Below are 20,340 nucleotides of genomic sequence, written 5' to 3' on the forward strand. Positions count from 1 at the left end.
AATATTTTTATTGATTTCAGAGAGGAAGGGAGAGGGGGAGAGAGAGAGAAACATCAATGATGAGAAAGAATCATTGGTCAGCTGCCTCCTGCTCACCCACTCTGGGGATCAGGCCCACACCCCGGGCATGTGCCCGGATGGGAATCGAACCTGAGACTTCCTGGTTCATAGGTCGATGCTCAATCCCTGAGCCACGCTGGCCGGCCTGCCTCATTTTAATCGGGGACAAATGTGTAGGGTCTCTGAGGCTGAATTTAAACCCGAAGCGCCAGCTCCCCAGCCTTGCTGCCCCGGGGCCTGGGGGGCTGGGGGCCTGGAGCACTGGGGCGCCCACTCCGGGGCCCACCCACCGCGCTGTGGTTCCTGCTGCTCCTGCCACGGAGTGGGCTGGGGGAAGGGCTGAGGTCCCACCCTCGTCACCGGAGTGGGCCACCCCAGGTTCCCCGCAGGAAGCCAGCTCAGAGGAGGCCTGAGTCATGGGCGCGGGGAGGGGAGAGCCTGGGGGCTCTGGGCCCAACCCTGGCGGCGCCCTCCTGCAAGGCGGGGAGGGGGAGGGGGGACGCGCACAGTGCACGTGGGACTAGGAGGGGCGAGGGGAAGGCGGCCCAGCCCTCCTGCAGGCAGGCAGACCTTCCTGGAGCTCCCGCCCCACAGGGAGTGAGTGGAGGAACGTTGGGTCCCAGTGTGGGGTGAGGGGGGGGGGAGGCGGCGGAGTTCAGGGGGCGGCGTGGCCTGGAGTGCTCGTGTTACGTCAGACTTCGTGATCCCCAAGGACCACCAGGGAGCCGAGTCCGATGCAATAAACAAAAGAGCCTGTTCCATGCTAGCATGGGCTCCTCCCCTCCCACCCCGGCAGCATGGCGGAAGAGAGCGAATTTCACCCAGCCCAGGGGTTTTACTCCGGTCGGTGGTGATGTCACTGCCTCGGCTAACCTGATTGGTTGGGTGAGAGCTAGGGTTCAATTACAGAATGGAGGGTAACTCCGCCCGCCCTCTCATGGCAGGGGAGGGGCCCGCCCGGAGGGAGCGGTGCAGGGAGGACACCACCTGGGCGGAGGCCAGGGGACTGGGAAGGACTCCTGTTTTAGGGGCGGCAATGGGGGGGCGGGGAGGGAGAGGGAGTGCTCAGGCGGGGGGGGGAGGGGAGAGGGAGTGCTCAGGCGGGGGGGGCGGGGAGGGGAGAGGGAGTGCTCAGGGCGGGGGGGGGGGCGGGGAGGGGAGAGGGGTGCTCAGGCGGGGGGGGGGCGGGGGAGAGGGAGAGGGATGCTCAGGCGGGGGAGGGTCGGGGGGGAAGGGGAGAGGAGTTCAGGCGAGGGGGGGCGGGGGGAGGGGAGAGGGAGTGCTCAGGCGGGGGGGGGAGGGGAGAGGGAGTGGCTCAGGCGGGGGGGCGGGGGGGAGGGGAGAGGGAGTGCTTCAGGCGGGGGGTGGGAGGGAGAGGGTGCGGCAGGCGGGGGGAGGAGGGAGGGGAGAGGGAGTGCTCAGGGCGGGGGGGGGCGGGGGATGGGGCGGCGGAGGGGAGAGGGAGTGATCAGGCCTGGGGGGGGGGAGGGAGAGGGAGTGCTCAGGCGGGGGGAGGGGAGAGGGAGTGCTCAGGCGGGGGGGGGGGGGAGAGGGAGTGCTCAGGCGGGGGGGAGGGGAGAGGGAGTGCTCAGGCGGGGGGGGGGGGGGAGGGGAGAGGGAGTGCTCATGCGGGGGGCGGGGAGGGAGAGGGAGTGCTCAGGCGGGGGGGGGGGAGGGAGAGGGAGTGCTCAGGCGGGGGGGGGGCTGGGGGGGGAGGCAGGGAGCGAGCAGAGCCCACAGAAGCGGGCAGGGCTCCCGGGCCTTGGTTGGGGTTCACGTCAGCTGTAAAGGAGGAAGCACGGGAGGGGTTCGAAGAGGCAATCGGGGCTGATAAGACGTGTGGTCCTTGGAAAGACCCTCCTGGCCCGGCCAGCGAGGCTCAGTGATTGAGCATTGACCTTTGAACCAGGACGTCAGGGTTCGATCCCTCTCAGGGCTGCAGGTTCGATCCCCAGTAGGGGGCGTGCAGAAGGCAGCCCGTCCTTGATTCTCTCATCACTGATGTTTCTCTCTCTCTCTCTCTCTCTCTCTCTCTCTCTCTCTCTCTCTCTCTCTCTCTCTCTCTCCCCCTGCCCCCTTCCTCTCTGAAATCAATAAAAATAGATTTTAAAAAGAAAAGGAAGCACAATGGTTGGCGTCCAGGGAAGGGTGCGTGGAGGATGGGGGAGGGGAGGATGGGGACGGGAGGACGGGGCGGGAGGGGGGTCGGGCAGCCATTGAGTGGTTCCTTTGGGTGGGGGGGCACTGCCGGGGGGAGTGGGTGAAGCCAGCACAACACCTCGAACGCACTCACAGCCTCTGAACCTGTTGTCCTCCAGGTATCGCTGAGCTACCACCGAGAACATCGCCAGAGGCACATTGTCCGCCTGTGCGCTCAGCCGCATAGACATAGGCCCGGCGGGCACAGCGGTGGGCACAGCGGTGTCTCAGGCTGGCGCTCAGCCGCACGGACACAGGCCCCGCGGGCACAGCGGTGTCTCAGGCTGGCGCTCAGCCGCACAGACACAGAGGCCCCGCCGGGCCACAGCGGTGGGCACACAGCGGTGCTCAGCCGCACAGAACACGGAGCCCGGCGGGCACAGCGGCGGGCACAGCGGTGGGCACAGCGGTGTCTCAGCCGCACAGACACGGAGCCCGGCGGGCACAGCGGCGGGCACAGCGGCGGGCACAGCGGTGTCTCAGCCGCACAGACACAGGCCCCGCGGGCACAGCGGCGGGCACAGCGGCGGGCACAGCGGTGTCTTCAGGCTGGCGCTCAGCCGCACAGGACACAGGACCCGCGGGCACAGCGGTGTCTCAGCCGCACAGACACAGGCCCGGCGGGGCACAGCGGTGTCTTCAGGCTGGCGCTCAGCCGCAAGACACAGAGCCCGGCGGGCACAGCGGCGGGCACAGCGGTGTCTCAGGCTGGCGCTCAGCCGCACAGACACAGAGCCCGGCGGGCACAGCGGCGGGCACAGCGGTTTGTCTCAGGCTGGCGCTCAGCCGCACGGACACGGAGCCCGGCGGGCACAGCGGTGGGCACAGCGGTTGTCTCAGGCTGGCGCTCAGCCGCACAGACACAGGCCCGGCGGGCACAGCGGTGGGCACAGCGGTGTCTCAGGCTGGCGCTCAGCCGCACGGGACACGGAGCCCGGCGGGCACAGCGGTGGGCACAGCGGTGTCTCAGGCTGGCGCTCAGCCGCACAGACACGGGCCCGGCGGGCACAGCGGTGGGCACAGCGGTTGTCTCAGGCTGGCGCTCAGCCGCACAGACACAGAGCCCGGCGGGCACAGCGGTGTCTCAGGCTGGCGCTCAGCCGCACGGACACAGGCCCCGCGGGCACAGCGGTGGGCACAGCAGTGTCTCAGGCTGGCGCTCAGCCGCACGGACACAGGCCCGGCGGGCACAGCGGGTGTCTCAGGCTGGCGCTCAGCCGCACAGACACAGGCCCCGCGGGCACAGCGGTGTCTCAGGCTGGCGCTCAGCCGCACGGACACAGGCCCGCGGGCACAGCGGTGGGCACAGCGGTGTCTCAGGCTGGCGCTCAGCCGCACAGACACAGGCCCCGCGGGCACAGCGGTGTCTCAGGCTGGCGCTCAGCCGCACAGACACAGGCCCGGCGGGCACAGCGGCGGGCACAGCGGTGTCTCAGGCTGGCGCTCAGCCGCACAGACACAGGCCCCGCGGGCACAGCGGTGTCTCAGGCTGGCGCTCAGCCGCACAGACACAGGCCCGGCGGGCACAGCGGCGGGGCACAGCGGTGTCTCAGGCTGGCGCTCAGCCGCACAGACACAGGCCCCGCGGGCACAGCGGTGGGCACAGCGGTGTCTCAGGCTGGCGCTCAGCCGCACGGACACAGGCCCGCGGGCACAGCGGTGTCTCAGGCTGGCGCTCAGCCGCACGGACACAGGCCCGGCGGGCACAGCGGTGGGCACAGCGGTTGTCTCAGGCTGGCGCTCAGCCGCACGGACACAGGCCCGGCGGGCACAGCGGTGTCTCAGGCTGGCGCTCAGCCGCACGGACACAGGCCCGGCGGGCACAGCGGTGTCTCAGGCTGGCGCTCAGCCGCACAGACACAGGCCCCGCGGGCACAGCGGCGGGCACAGCGGTTGTCTCAGCCGCACGGACACGGGCCCCGCGGGCACAGCGGTGTCTCAGGCTGGCGCTCAGCCGCACGCGGGGGCACAGCCTGAGGTGCCGGCGGGCGGGCGAGGCTCCCAGCCCGCCGGGCCAGCTGTGTGCGGAGGCTCCCGCCGCGGCCTCGCTGCCCGGCGCCGCCCGCCGCCTGGCAGGCACACCCTGGGGCGGGCAGCGGTGCCCACCTGCGACCATCCTCTCCTCGGAGACTCAGGAGCAAAGCACAAGAGGCCCAGTAAAGGCGAAGGGAAAGCGGCTCCATACCGCCACCTGCTGCCCGGAGCCAGCGTGCCGGCCTCCGGGGAGGGGTGGGGCGGTCAGAGGGCAGGCCAGGCCATGGCCTCAGGAATGCCCCCCCGCGTCTCCCTCAGAGAATTCCCGCTCGGAACAGACACTCCCCACTGCTCAGGACGCGGGCTCGCAGGGACTTTCCGACATCCGCTGCCGGCCGCGGGCTCCGTGGTTGAGGGCCGACCCATGAACCCGGAGGTCAGGGTTCAAGTCCCCGTCAGGGCACAGGCCGGAGCTGCGGGCTCCATCCCATTGGGGGGTGGGGGGTGCAGGAGGCAGCCGATCGGTGATTCTCCCCATCACTAATGTCCCGCCCTCTCTCCCCCTCTCCCTCTCTCTCTCCCCCCCTCTCCCTTCCCTGCTGACATCAGTTTTAAAGAGTCAGCAGCCCGGCGCCTGTGTCCTTGTACCAGGATGTTGGGGCATCGCCCAGGCACCTGTGGGAGGGGAGGGAGGCGCCAGGTCTGCGGTTGGCAGAGGGCCTGCCCCGGGGCTGGTGGGGGAGAGGGTGCTAGGATAGGTGGGAGGGTGCTGGGGTGGGTGAGAGTGCTGGTGGGGGAGAGGGTGCTAGGATAGGTGGGAGGGTGCTGGGGTGGGTGAGAGTGCTGGTGGGGGAGAGGGTGCTAGGATAGGTGGGAGGGTGCTGGGGTGGGTGAGAGGTGCTGGGTGGGAGGTTGCTGGGTGGGGGCAAGGGTGCTGGGGGGGAGGGTGCTGGGTGGGAGGTTGCTGGGGTGGGTGAGAGGGTGCTGGTGGAGGAGGGGGTGCTAGGGTGGGTGGGAGGGTGCTGGGTTGGGGAGAGGGTGCTGGGTGTGGGGGAGAGGTGCTGGGTGGGAGGATGCTGGGTGGGGGGGAGAGGTGCTGGGTGGGGGAGATGGTGCTGGGAGGGGAGGATGCTGGGTGTGGGGGAGGGTGCTGGGTGGGGGAGATGGTGCTGGGAGGGGAGGGTGTTGGGGGGGCAGGCAGGGGTTCTGAGGGGCCACGTGGGAACATGCGGTGGAGATGGTATGGTCACGGCCTGCGCCTCGGTTCAGGAGCCTGTGCCCATGTGAAGGTTCACCAAACTGCATGCCAGACGCGTGTACTTCTGCTCGGCTCCACTCAGAGCGGCGGCTCCTGCTCTGTCCCCGGGGGCGGGGCAGCCTGAGCAGCCAGGGCCGGCGGGCGGAGGCGCCTGCCTTCCTCCGGACGACCGACGCTCTATCCACTGAGCCAAACGGCTGCGGCTAAAAGCCTTATTTGATCCCAGGACGTGTCCGAGAGCCGGTGACCCCCGCAGGCCAGGCCGAGCGCACCCCCACCCGGCGCACGGCCCCGGCCTCTGACGTATATAAAAGGGGCTGCCTGCTGACATACCCCTGTGCCCGCTGTCCACACCACCCACCCGGACCCCTGGTCACCTGACTGTGGGGATGAGGGGTCCAGACTGCCCAGCCCTCCCTGTGCGCTCTGGTGCCGGTGCAGCCCGGGTCCCCCAGAGGCCACCAGCTCCCACAGCCGGGGCGGGCGGCCAGCCTCAGGGCCCGACCGCCAAGGTGTGGCCACCTCCGGGGGCTCCGTGGCCCGGACTGCGCAGGACGGTGGGGGGACAGCCTCACGGTGAGCGTCCCGGACACTATGGGGCGACAGGAGCCACGGCCACAGAGAAAGCTCTGGGAGGGGCCCTCCCCAGGGGAGCCTCGGAGAGCCGGCCCCGGGACCGGCCACCTAGGCTTTGCCACAGTCCTGTCTGCACACCGGCCCGGAGGCGCCACCACCAGCCGCTCCTCTGCCCTGAGCCGCTCTGCCCCCTGGTGGGGGGACGGGTGTCTGCCCCGGCACAGTCCTTCCCCGCCCCGCCTCCTGCAGCCGTGAGTCAGGAGCGGGGACCCCAGGAGCCGCGGGGCAGAGGCGGACTTCCTGCCCGAACCCTGGCTGAGCAACCGGAAGCCTGTGACCAGCTCCTTTCTTACGTGCACACACAGCGTCAACAGCCCTGGGAGAGGGGACAGGTGACCTGCTGTGGCCAGAGGGAAAGCTCGGGGGGTGCGGGACGGAGCAGAGAGCTCACCCGTGTTAGTGCGAGGCGGGAGGGCTGGCGCAGAGCGGGCCTTCAGCCCCAGCAGGTGCCGGAGGGAGGAAGGAGAGTTTGCCCGTTCCCCCCACCCGGACAGAGCGGCTCCGCCCTGGAGGGGCTCCCCCCCCCCCCCCCCGCCCCGTGCCTGGGCACTGGCTCTTCCAGCGGGGTCTGCAGAGGGCGAGATCTGTTGTAGACAGCGAGTCCTCTTCCTCCAGCCGCAGTCAAAGCCACGGACACACGGAAAACCCCTCAGATGAGAGCCGGGGCCCAGCAGGTCTGGCTCAGGGCCCAGCGGTGGGAGGGAGTGGGGGGCGGCGCCCTCCCCTGGGCACACGGGGCCTCCCTGAAGGAGGGCAGAGACCAGAGCAGGGCCAGGCGGAGTCACGGGGCCAGGCAGGTGGGGGTGACGCCTCAGGTCCTGGCTCCGGGGCTGGCCAGGCCTCGCAGGGTCTCTGTGCTCCGGGACCCGAGACCCCGGCCCCTCCTCCACCACCCACTGGGCCTGGCGCCCCGGTGCCCTGCGCAGCACAGAGCTGGGGGCATCAGGTATGGCCATGGCCGGGCACAGCCAGCACCCAGGAGCCTGGGCTCCCTACGTCCCCTCGGGGGCCGGGATTGGGCGGGGGTGGGGGGGCGTTTGCTTGGCCTGAGTGAGCCCAGCTGTGTGGCCTGAGATGAGAGGGGCAGCCAGCGGGACCGCTGACTCCTGGGGAGAAGCAGGGGCCTCATCTCTCACAGTGCGGGACAGGCTGGCACCTCCCTCCTGCCCACAGGCCCAGGACCCCAGCAACTTCATTCTGGGGGTCCCTGTGCTGCCCCGTCCACCTGAACCTGCAGCCATCCCACAGCGCCCCCCCTCCTCTGCCAGGTGGTCTGCTCTGCCTCCGCCTGACTGCAGACCCAGGGCCTGTCCAGGAGGCTCTCCCGCAGGTGCCCGCTCTGGAGGGGCCCACAGGGTGCCTGCCTGACACCCTCCCAGTGATGTGGGCACCTCTGGATTTTTTTCCTTCTTGTTCTTTTTTAAATGTATTTTTATTGATTTCAGAGAGGAATGGAGAGGGAGAGGAACAGACAGAAACATCAATCATCAGGAAAATCCAAGATGGCTGCGTCCAGGTAAACACCTAGCTGCAGCCGCTCACAACAATTTCAATAAATTATAACTAAAATATAAAATGGACATTACCCAGAACTACAGGAAAGTTGACTGATTGGAAATTCTACAACGAGAAGCAAGGAGAAAACCAGAAGGAAGCGCGGAGGAGCTGTAAAAGCCCAAGGTAAGGAGACACGCGGCGCGCAGAGAGGACGGAGCCGGAGAGGAGGGAGGCCGATTGCCTGGCTGGCGTTCCCTAGCGGGAAGGAGATAAAACTTCGACTGTGCTGGGCCCCAGTTCTGACTGCTCTGAACCCCAGTTCTACGCCAGACCCCGGGGACCCAGGCTCACACAGCGGGAGCTGGGCTGTAAGGCGGAACCCCAGGGAAGCGGAGAAAGGAGGTCCCGGTGGTCGCACACTGCGCGCAGAGAAGGGACCGTCAGCTGTGCCGCGGGATTGCCCTGGCCAGAAGGAGACAGGGGCTCCAGACTGCTCTGAACGCCACCTCCAACACCACTTCCAACTGAACTGAACCCCAATATCGGGCTCATTAGGGGAGAGCATAGACTGTTTGGCAGCAGGCGAAAATCGAGGGCACCTTTCTCTCAGAGGCGCTTTGCAGCAAGTACTGAAGAACCCTGAGACGCAGGAGCTGCTTAGGGCGGGGCTGAAGGAAGCCAGGGCTGTAGGCTCCACCCTGAAACCCCGTCCCATCTGTAACTGCGAAATGTAACAACGAAATAGATCACAAACGAAAGAAATGGAGGACAAAAAGCGTCTGGATATAGAGTTCAAATCTACGCTTATAAGGTTTTTCAATAATTTCCTAGAAAAGATGGATAAGACCTATGAGGATATAAAAAGAGATAAACTAGAATTAATAAGGAATCAACAAGAAATGATAAGGGATCAACAAGAAATAAAGAATACATTGTCTGAAATAAAAAATATTATACAGAGTCCTAAAAACAGAATGGAAGATCGGAAGAATCAAGTCAAAGATTTGGAACATAAAGAGCCAGAAGACACTCCTCCGCAGAAGCAAGAAGGCAAGAGAATCCAGAAAATTGAACATAATGTAAGAAACTTCTGGGACAACTTCAAGCGAACCAATATCAGAATTATGGGGGTCCCAGAAGATAAGAGAGAGCAAGATATGGAAAACAGAGAAGGAGGCGCGGAGGAGCTGGAAAAGCCCAAGTTACGGAGACGCAGCGCGCGGAGAGGACGGCGCCAGAGAGGAGGGAGGCGGAGTGCCTGGCGGGCGTTCCCTAGCGGAAAGGAGATAAAACTCCGACTGTGCTGGGCCCCACTTCTGACTGCTCTGAACCCCAGTTCTAGGCCGGACCCCGGGGACTCAGGCTCAGCCATAGGGAGCCGGGCTGTAAGGCGGAACCCTGGGGAGAGGCGAAAGGAGGTCCCGGTGGTGCGCACACTGCGCGCAGAGAAGGGACCGTCGGCTGTGCCATGGGATTGCCCTGACGGGAAGGGGACTGGGGCTCCAGACTGCTGTGAACGCCACCTCCAACTCCACTTCCAATGGAACTGAACCCCAATACCGGGCCCATTGTGGGAGAGCATAGACTGTTTGGCAGCAGGCGAAAATCGAGGGCACCTTTCTCTCAGAGGTGCCGGCAGCGAGCACTGAAGGACCCGCATAGGGCGGGGCTGACAGAAGCCAAGGCTGTAGGCTCCACCCTGAAACCCCGCCCCATCTGTAACTGCGAAATGCGACAACAAAATAGATCACAAATGAAAGAAATGGAGGACAAAAAGCGTCTGGATATAGAGTTCAAATCTACACTTATAAAGTTTTTCAAGAATTTCCTAGAAAAGATGGATAAGACCTATGAGGATATGAAAAGAGATCAACTAGAATTAATAAGGAGTCATCAAGAAATGATAAGGGATCAACAAGAAATAAAGAATACATTGTCTGAAATAAAAAATATTTTACAGAGTCCTAAAAACAGAAGGGAAGATCGCAAGAATCAAGTAAAAGATTTGGAACATAAAGAGCCAGAGGACACTCCTCCACAGAAGCAAGAAGGCAAGAGAATCCAGAAAATTGAAGATAATGTAAGAAACCTCTGGGACAACTTCAAGCGAACCAACATCAGAATTATGGGAGTCCCAGAAGATGAGAGAGAGCAAGATATCGAAAACATACTGAAAGAAATAGTGACAGAAAACTTCCCCCACATAGTGAAAGAATTAGACTTACAAGTCCAGGAAGCACACAGAACTCCAAACAAAAGGAATCCAAAGAGGACCACACCGAGACACATCATTATTAAAATTCTAAGAGCAAAAGACAAAGAGAGAATATTAAAAGAAGCAAGAGCAAAGAAGGTAGTAACCTATAAAGGAGCACCTATACGATTGTCAGCTGACTTCTCAACAGAAACCATGCAGGCCAGAAGGGAATGGCAAGAAATATTCAAGGTGATGAATAGCAAGAACCTACAGCCAAAAATAATCTACCCAGCAAAGCTATCACTCAGAATCGAAGGCCAGATAAAGAGCTTCACTAATAAAAAAAAGCTAAAGGAGTTCATCACCACCAAACCAGAATTATATGAATTGCTGAAGGGGGTTCTTTCAGAAGAGAAAGTAAACAAAGATAAAAATTATGAACAACAAATACGTAACTATCAACAAGTGAATCTAAAAACCAAGGAAATTAAAAAAATCTGATGAACAATATTAACTGTTGAATATAGAATCAGAGGTATGGAAGGGGAGTGAACTGACGATTCTTGGGGAAAAGGGGAGGGGGGGGCATGGGAATAGACTGAACATAAACTGCACCTATGGATGAGGACAATGGGGGTTGAGGAAAGGGCAGAGGGGGGGGGGGGACCTGGTGGAGGAGAGCAATGGAGGGGGGGCGGGGAGGAACATTTGTATTATGAACAATAAAAATTTATTAAAAAAAAAAAAAAAAAAAAAACCCACCACGGGCATAGAACAAAATACACAACCCAGGAAAATGTGCATCTCATATTCTCTATGTGTATTGAAAAAACAACTGTGGCCTGAGGCCAATGATAGGAAGGTTCTTTGAGCTTTTTCTCAAATGTTTCCAGTTTAGAAACATATTTGGAAGTGTAAATGTGGAAAGGGGAAACCCCCTTCTAGCCCAAGGGATTTGGTTTCCCTCCTGAGTAATTTCTGGCTCTGACACTCTGGTAAGATCATACCATAGCAGACAGAGCCTACCAGGATGTCAGAGCTGGAGATTTCCCTGGAGGGAAACCAATGGGGGGAAAAAAAGAAAAAGAAAAAGAAAAAGAAGAAGAAAAAGAAAAAGAAAAAGAAAAACAAGCCTCAAAAATGCAAATTCCAGCCGAAACCGGTTTGGCTCAGTGGATAGAGCGTCAGCACATCCCCAGTAGGGAGTGTGCAGGAGGCAGCTGATCGATGATTCTCTCTCATTGATGTTTCTAACTCTCTGTCCCTCTCTCTTTTTCTCTGTAAAAAATCAATAAAATATATTTTTTTAAAAATGCAAAAATAAATAAATAAATAAATAAATAAATAAATAAATAAATAAAAGCAGCAAGAGCAAAGAAGGTAGTTACCTATAAAGGAGCACCTATACGATTGTCAGCTGACTTCTCAACAGAAACTATGCAGGCCAGATGGGAATGGCAAGAAATATTCAAGGTGATGAATAGTAAGAACCTACAGCCAAAGACAATCTATCCAGCAAAGCTATCACTCAGAATCGAAGGTCAGATAAAGAACTTCACTAATAAAAAAAAGCTAAAGGAGTTCATCAACACCAAACCAGAATTATATGAATTGCTGAAGGGGGTTCTTTCGGAAGAGAAAGTAAATAAAGATAAAAATTATGAACAACAAATACATAACTATCAACAAGTGAATCTAAAACCAAGGAAATTAAAAAAAATCTGATGAACAATATTAACTGTTGAATATAATAGAATCAGAGGTATGGAAGGGGAGTGAACTGACGATTCTTGGGGAAAAGGGGAGAGGGGGGCATGGGAAGAGACTGAACATAAACTGTGCACCTATGGATGAGGACAATGGGGGGTGGGGAAAGGGCAGAGGGTGGGGTGGGAACCTGGTGGAGGAGAGCAATGGTGGTGGTGGTGGTGGTGGGGGAAAGGAACATTTGTAATAATACGAACAATAAAAACATTTAAAAAAACAAAACAAACAAAAACATCAATCATGAGAGAATAGTTGATTGGCTGCCTCCTTCACCCCCCACCCCCTAGGGATTGAGCCCCAACCTGTGTCTGTGGTGCAGGAGGGCCCCTCCTCTCTCCTCTTCCCACAGGTGGTAGCTCCCCTGAACTGGGAATGGGTCTGGAATCTGCCGCCCTCTTAGCATTTAGGGTTGGCGGTGTCTTGGGACATCCAAGCTGGAACAGGTCTGGAGGCTCCCAGGGAGGCCTTGGCTAGAGGTGCTCCCAGCCTCGGGGAAGATTGCAGGGAAAGCTGTGGGTGTGCACCAGCTGGTCTGGGGCTGGGGGAGGGGAGATAGCAGATGGGGTGCACTCATTGGTGAGCCCCATGAAGCACCTAGTCCTCAGAGGGATGGGTGTAGCTAGTGTGGAGGCTGAGGGAGGGAAGTTCAAAGAGGAAGGTCACTGGGTGGATACCCAGAGGTGCCATGGGGCTGAGGAGCTGTGGGAGGCAGGCAGACCAGTTGGCAAGTCCCTGCCAAGACCCAGGGACAGGGGTGTCGGGGTCCTGGGATGAGAACAGTCAGCTAAGAGGGCGGCAGATTCCAGACCCATTTCCAGTTCAGGGGAGCTACCACCTGTGGGAAGCGGAGAGAGGAGGGGCCCCCCTGTATCACAGGCTTTGGGCTTCTGTGATGGACAGCTGGTGCCTTGGGTAAGCAGGGAGCCCAGAGGAGGCAGGGGGAGAGGGAGAAGCCTGCAGCCCGGGCAGGGGGTCCGAGGCAGCCGACCTCAGGCCTGAAGCTCAGGAGTGGTCAGTGCTAGGGGAGCAGGTGGTCAGCCCTGCAGAGGGGGCGGGGTGAGGGGGGACTGCCTGCACGGTGCAACCCGGGAGCCAGCACCCAGGAAGCTTTCAGTGAGTGTCTGTGGAGGAGATGGGGAGTGGCCCAGGGGCTGGCCAGTGGGAGCCCTGGAGAGCTGTCCCAGGCGGGAGAGAGTCAGGGACAGAGGCTGAGAGCTCCCAGGGGGGGCCTGGCAAGAGTCAAACGCTGCAGCAGCCCAAGGCCAGGGGAGGCGGCCTGCAGGGCCTGCGCTCAGTTTGGGTCCAGCACGGGGAGGGCAGTGCGCTGAGTGCGGCTCCCACAGGAGCTGGGTCACGGGAAAGAACGGGAAGGAGGGCGAGGAGGCACCTGCCAGCAGAGGCTGGTGAGGAAGGAAGGGTCATGCAGGTGGCAGCTGGACAGCCTGCCATGAGAGTGGGTCAGGGGGATCTCAGGTGCCTCCCTCCCTCCTCTGCCTCTTCCCAGTGGAGTAGCCTGGAAAATCCAAAGGATGGTCTGGAGCTGAGCTCCTGCTGTGCTATAAACCCCAAATCAAAATGGATTAAACTCACATGAGCTCACAACACACCCAGGACTGGCACGGCTGCTGCCTGGTGAACAGGAAGCCTCCTTCCTCATCCTCTGACCACCTGGCTCTGGGAGGTCTGCATTCCAGGGCCCAGGAGCCTGGGGGCCGACTCGGGGAGCACGGAGCCCCGACATCGCTGCCAGTGATGCGCAGAGAAAAAAACGAGGACTCAATTCTACGCCAACTCACTTTATTAAAAACTCAATTCTACTCCAACTCACTTTATTACAAGCCATCCTGGATCTGCCCTACACGCTGCTCAGTACAATCTCCAACACTCGGAAGAAAAGCCTGTTGGTGCTAAGCACATGAGCTCCAAAGGAAAACCTCCTTCCAGAACCCCGTCACCAGGCCGACCCCATCCCAGGAAGAGCACCTCAGGAACAACAGGACCCGAACGTGCAGGCACCCGGTCACCGACATACAGCAGGTGCGACTCCCCATGGCAAAGATTGACGCCAATTGATGTAAATACAGGCTGTCCCCCAAAACACTATAAAGAGGTTAGGCTGCTGCTGGACAATGTGTCCCCGCTGCATGCAAATACAGGCTGTCCCCCAAAACAGGTACAGAGGTCAGATGGAAAAGGACACTCACAGGATGTAAATATAAGGTGTCCCCCAAAAAGAGTATACCAAGGTTAGACACATGTTGGAAATTGCACCCCACTGAGTGGAAATATAGTGTCCCCCCAAAATGTACACACGTTAACAACCGCTAAAGCACTTAATTGTCACTCCTTTTCTTGTTTAACCGACTTGAAGAAATGGGTGAAGACAGACTAAGATTTGGATGAAGAACATTTCTCCATGAGGCTTTCTACCGGGACACACACAAGTTAAAGTTTAGGGACCCACGCGCAGCAGGCGAGGAATCCAGGGCAGCTGCTGGAAGAGATGCGCACAAACCCCGAACCAAAGGAGCGATTCTTGATGTTTGGACTCCATGGTCCTGGTAGTCTGGTCCAGGCGCTGCTGCTAAGGAAGCAATGGAACTGCAAACACCGAGAATCGCTGTGTTCGTGTTTCTGCTCATCCTCTGTCCACAGCGGCCCTGGATGCCTGCACTGTGGCCCGGGCGGGACCAGACCCTTCACCCTGTATGTGTCTCCAAAAGAAAGTCCAGAGGACACATCTTCTTTGTTCAAAGCTTAGTCTGGTGTCACCCATCCTGTCAAATCCGTTAACCTGAAAAGGAGTGAAAATGGAGGTATCAGCTGTTAAACTGTGTGTACATTTGGGGGGACACGCTGGGTGCATATAGTATTTGGGGGACACCCTATAGTACCATACATTTGGGGAACAGCCTGTACTATATACATTTGGGGGGACACCTTAAAGCACAGTGGCTGAGGGACAGGCGTGTGCTGCCATGGTGGGAGCGTGACCCTGGGGCTGGCACAGCGCTGTCACTAACAGATGGATGGAAGCAGCATTCCGAAGGCGATCCCGGCCCCTCAGGTGGTCAGAAGGCAGGTCGGGGTTCGTAAGGTTCAGGAGCTGCGGGGCCAGGAGATGAGTCACCACAGCCACACTCCAGCCTCAGACACTGTCTGCCGGGCCCACGCTGCTGTGGGGCTGCTGCCTGCTCTCTGCCGCCTGTTGTTCTCAGGACCCATGTCCTCAGGGGCCGTTGGCGGGGAGCCATGTCGGGATCCCTGTATGATCTAGTGGCAGGGAGACCCTCTCTGTGCTCCTGCCCTGGACCAGTCCCCTCAGAGAGGCTGAGGTCCGCTGGGAAGAGGCCACGGGGCCACTTGTCCTGAGTGTCGGGGCTGGCGGTGGTCCTGGCAGCCGGGGCTGCGCAGTGCTGGGCTGGAGCTGCCGCCTCCTGTGGCCATGGCGGGCTGTGGCAGAGGGCAGCAGAGGAGCCAGCCTCTCTTCCTTTGGGGGAGCCAGTGAGAAGGACCTCCTGTCCAGGGGTCAGCAGTGGGGCCCAGGCCCTGAAGGAGCTGAAGGAGGAGAGGCAGGGGGTGGCTGGCTGGTTCTCTGCCCCCCAAGGCCTCAGAACCTCCGGCTGCAGGGAGACTCCTGTTTGCAGGCCTCTGGCCCGCGGGCCCCAAGCAGCCTAGCGGAGGCCAGGCTGAAGAACCTGTTCAGGGAAGCGCCCGCGGGCCGCTGTGTGGGCGGTCGGGCAGCCGCGTGGCGTCTGGCTCTGCCCAGAAACAGGCTCTGGGAGGCGGGCTGCCTCAGGTGCACTGGGTGGGCCTCGGCCTCAGCAGGTCTCAAGCTGGGCTTTACAGGCTGCCCCCCTCCAGCAGGTTCCCTGAGGGGCTGGCAGTCCTCCTGCGGGCACAGAGCTGGAGGCGTCCTCCCTCCTCTCCTGGCAGCTGAGGCCTGCTGGCCTCCGGTGGGCAGTGGTAGGGAGAGCGTGGTGGTTCTGACCAGGCACCTTGGAAGGTTATCAGGCAACTGGGAGTTTCCTAGAGAGAAGAGAACAGGACAGAGAGGTGGGAGTGAGGACAGGAGGGTCCTCGGAGAGCCCTCCCCCCCAGGGCGGCCCCTGCCCAGGCCACATGGCCAGCCCCAAAGTTCCCGCTCCTGCTGGGCCTGCTCACAGCCCAGTGTGGCCCCAGCACACACAGTGCCTTGGCCAGGCTGCCAGGGCTGGGGCTGGGTCAGCAGAGGCATGTGTGCAGTCCAGGCTGCGTCCCCGAGGGGCGGGGGGCTCCCGTCAGTATTAGGTGCCCAGGGCCTGGGGCAGAGAAGGATGGTGAGAAATGGGCTGCCACATCCCATGCCAAGGTGGGCGACCACACCGAGGCCTAGAGCAGAGGCAGCAGGGCACACGGAGCCCGGGACAAAAGCGGACCTGTGCCTCACGGCCATGGTCTGAGCGGGAGGCCCTGGCCGCAGACCTGAGCCAAGGCCCCGGGAAGCCAGCTCTCGCTCTAAATCTGGCTCACAGCACGGGCCCTGAGCAGCTGGGAGAACGTGAAGGACCAACTCACGAGGCTCCACCAAATGTTGGCACAAGGCCAGCACATGACGTCCTGGGCACAGCTGCTGTGTGAAGCTGTGTCCTCAGATCCCTGACCTAAAAGCATCCTGACACATGTCCGCTCAGGACCACCGAGACCTGTGGGCCGGGCCCTCACGGGCCAGGACGGCACCCTGAGGACTTGACAATCAAGTCGGTGGCCACCCCAACAGTCGTTGGCTTAAGAAGTCCTCATCTCCGCATGGTGCCTTTACTGCACAAGGAGCTCACCTTGTGTTTTGTGCTTTTCTGCAATCTGTGCATTTAGTCGTGAACAATACTCTTATCAAAGGCAAACAGAACCCTAATTTTAAGAAACCATGAAGGAAAAACCCCTAAAAGGCCTCCAGCTACCTTGCACTGGGACAAGATGTGTTCTCCAAACCCAAGTGGCAAATGCACTCGGCTGGAGGTCCAGGAGCAGGAAGGACAAGGCTGTTTTGCACAGCGTCCGGCTCCAGGCAGCCCGGGGGCTGTGGGCCCGGAGCCCTCACAATGTCTGGATTGCAGGCCCTCTCCTCACTCTGCCAGGACCTGCCCCCTGCCCCTCAGCTCCTCAAGGTGTACACCCCACAATGAGGTCGGAAGCACCTTGTGTTACCACTTGAAATCAGGCATCCAGTGTGTGAACTCACCATGGGGAGAGCGAGGCGGAGATGGACAGACAGCAGCCAAGCCAGAGAAACTTTGCGTTTCCCAGTGCGCCTACGGGAGCCTGGCGGAGGCAGGAGCAGGCCATGGCAGCCCAGGAAGCGGGGCCAGTGCCGGAGTCCAAGTAGACAACAAAGAAGTTAGTGAGGCACACCAATGGCGGCTTCTTGGCTTTGATGTGGCCTTGTTGTCATGGCGATAGGTTTCCATTTGCTACGGGATCTTTTTTTTTTTTTTTTTTTTTTTTTTTCCATAAGTACTGATTTTCTTTGGGCTTGCTTGTTTGCTGTTTTGTTGTTGTTGATTTTGTCTTTTTTTTAATTTTCAGAAATAAAGGGTATATGGTCAAGACAGGGATAAAGGTGAAGGATAATAAATCTTTGGGGTTGGAAAAAAGGGAGAGGCTAGTTAGGGGTTTGGGGGAGGCAATTTAACAGTTGCAGCAACATAGAAGGTTAGACAAAGTCGAGCTGGCCCTGGGAGGCTGGTCTTTGACTTTGTCCTTCTTCCTGCTCCAAAAGGCACTCTTTTGTTGCCTGGTTGCTAAATTGTTAAGTCAAGGGAGGAAAGATAAAAAACACAGAAAATAGCAAATGAATGAATTGAATAATGACCAATGACGCTACGTTTGCTAAATGTACTTGGAAAATCAGAATCCTGTCTGGCCCAGGAGAGATGCCACATTCCCCACGGCCCACCCCGAACCAGGACTCCGTGAGTCACTTGTGCTCTGACTCCACTGAGCCCGCGGAGTGGCGCCTGGAGCCGGTGCTCTGCGGAGCTCCAGAGGAGAACTCTGTGTTGCTGGAGGAGACGACGCGTCAGACCGCTTTCCCATGTCACCGGGTGACGTTATTAAGCAAGGTGTTTATCGATTTAGGGCTCGGCTTTTCTCACTCCTCCATGTTTTGGTCCAATGTGTTTTTATTGATTGTCAGAAAGGGAAGGAGGGAGAGGGAGATAGAAACATCAATGATGAGAAAGATGGATCGACTGTCTTCTGCACGCCCCATACTGGGGATGGAGCCCGCATCCCGGGCCTGCGCCCTGACCGAGAATCAGAAGGTGTTCTCCTGGTTCACGGGACGATGCTCAACCAGCACAGCCTCGCCAGCTGGGCTTACTCATCCATTTTAGAGACAGGCTCCCTGACAACTTGGCTCACACACAACCAACTCCTGCTCCTCCGCAAAGACCTTGGGACACTTAGGGCATGTGTCTGGCCTGCTGCATGCAGTGATGTAGTCCACCCGAACTACTCAGTCATAATACTTCTTTTTAAAAAGTCCTCACGGGAGGGTATAGTTTTCATTGATCTTTAGAGAGAGAGTGGAAGGAAGGACATAGGAGAAGGGAGGGAGAGAGAGAGGGAAACATGGATGTGAGAGAGATACATCCACTGGTTGCCTCTCTCACAAACCCCAAAGGGGTTGTGGATAAATCCTGCAACCGAGGTATGTGCGCCTGGACTGGAAAGCAAAGTTGTGTCCCTTTGGTCCTGTGATGCTATCAGCACTGAGCCAAACTGGCAGGGCTCACTCAGGATTCTTTTTATTTTTTTACAATTTTATTTTAAAAATATATTTTCCTGCCGAAACCGGTTTGGCTCAGTGGTAGAGCGTCGGTCTGCGGACTGAAAGGTCCCCGGTTCGATTCCAGTCAAGGGCATGTACCTTGGTTGCGGGCACATTCCCAGTGGGGGTTGTGCAGAAGGCGGCTGATCGGTGACTCTCTCTCATCGATGTTTCTAACTCTCTATCCCTCTCTCTTCTTCTCTATATATATAAAAAAAATCAATAAAATATATTTTTTAAAAAGAAAAGAAAACAGAAAATGTCTACCTCTATTTCATACCCAAACACCCTCAAAATCAAGGATCATTGCAGTTTAGATCCCGACACATCCTCTCCTCTAGGTTTGCCCTTCACAACCTTCAAATCATAGTCTCATGAGAGCAGGCTTCCTCTAGGTCTGACTTCCTCAACTCGTCATGTACATGGATGAATAGAAGGGATTTCTCCCAGTTCTCCCTGAGGATTCAAGTGCAGGGCTGCACCCCTGTTATTTCTGCCCCCACAGCACCACCTGCTGGCCACAGCTCACACCAAAGGAGAAGGGACCCACTATTCAGTGCTGGTGCCCCAAGATGGTGTAGCATCTTCAGGGACCAAAGCAGCTTGAGGATTCAAGTGCAGGCCCTGCTCACAGAGTTTAAGAGCTCGGGCCCGTAATCTGTCAGGCCCGGTTCGGAACCCAGCTCCAACACTTGTCCTCTGGGCCAGTGCTTACCCTTGTCAAGCCTCACCTTCCCGGCTCTGAACAGGGGACAGGAAGCGTGCCCAGCTCACCCTGCAGTTAGACTCAAGGAGACGGATTAGGCGGGTCACCTACAGAAAGGCCGCTGAGCCCAGAAAGCACCATCACACGGCTGCTATTACTAACATCAACCACAGACCTGCTCACTCATGGATCCAACCACAGCTGGATCTGTCAAGCAGTTCTTTCTCAGAAAGTGTTGCTAACTCAATTAGGCTGATTATAGCTCACTAATCAACTTAGCCAATCCCAGGAGTTGACGTGATACATGTCAAAGAGTTTGAAGGGCCAGTATGAAAACCTGAGGATACAGAACCCTCTAGATTAGGGGTGTCGAACTCAATCAGAGAAGGGGCCAAAATCTAAAATCCAGCCTAAATCGCGGGCCGAATGGTTTACTGAACAGTCATAAACTGTCATTGAGATGGAAACGCAGCGGAGTGCAGTGATGACAACGCGGTGCGGGCCACATTGCAAGGCCTGGCGGGACGGATTTGGCCCGCGGGCCTTGTGTTTGACACATGTGCTCTAGATAAAACAATGTCAATAAGTCAATAAGCTTCATGATCATTTACCTGCACGTGAGCGTTTCACCTAATTCGCCTTCTGAGAGGCTGGGAATGCAAGCACCAGTCCCCAGACAGTGGGTCCGGGAGCGAACACTTCATGGCTGCATCTCGAGCCACACAGCAGGACCTGAAGTGGTGATGGCCCCCCTGGAACGGCTGGTGTGCCAGTCACGCTCACAGGGTGGCTTGTCCCAGGCCCTGGGTCCTGTCGGGTCCTGTAACGCCAGCCCCTGGGAGCGCATGAGTCTCAGGCCTGGCCCCGTCTTCAGAAAGTCCTAGTGTCCTTCAGCAAATTGCACTTTCCCAGGGCGCACGTTTGGTGGGTTTACAGGTGAACTAGAGGCCCGGTGCAGAAAATTCGTGCACTGGGGGCGGGGTGTCCCCCAGCCCAGCCTGCACCCTCTCCAATCTGAAGATGTTTGACTGCCTAGCGGGATCAGGCCTAAATGGGCCGTTGGACATCCCTCTCACAATCCAGGATTGCTAGCTCCCAACTGCTTGTCTGCCTTCCTTCCCGATTGCCCTCAACTGCTTCTGCCTGCCAGCCTGATCACCCCCTAACCACTCCCCTGTGAGCCGGATTGATGCCCACCGCTCACAACTGCTTTCCCCTGCAGGCTTAGGTCCCCC

This window comes from Pipistrellus kuhlii, unplaced genomic scaffold (assembly GCF_014108245.1).
Source record: "Pipistrellus kuhlii isolate mPipKuh1 unplaced genomic scaffold, mPipKuh1.p scaffold_m20_p_97, whole genome shotgun sequence".
Classification (NCBI taxonomy): domain Eukaryota; kingdom Metazoa; phylum Chordata; class Mammalia; order Chiroptera; family Vespertilionidae; genus Pipistrellus; species Pipistrellus kuhlii.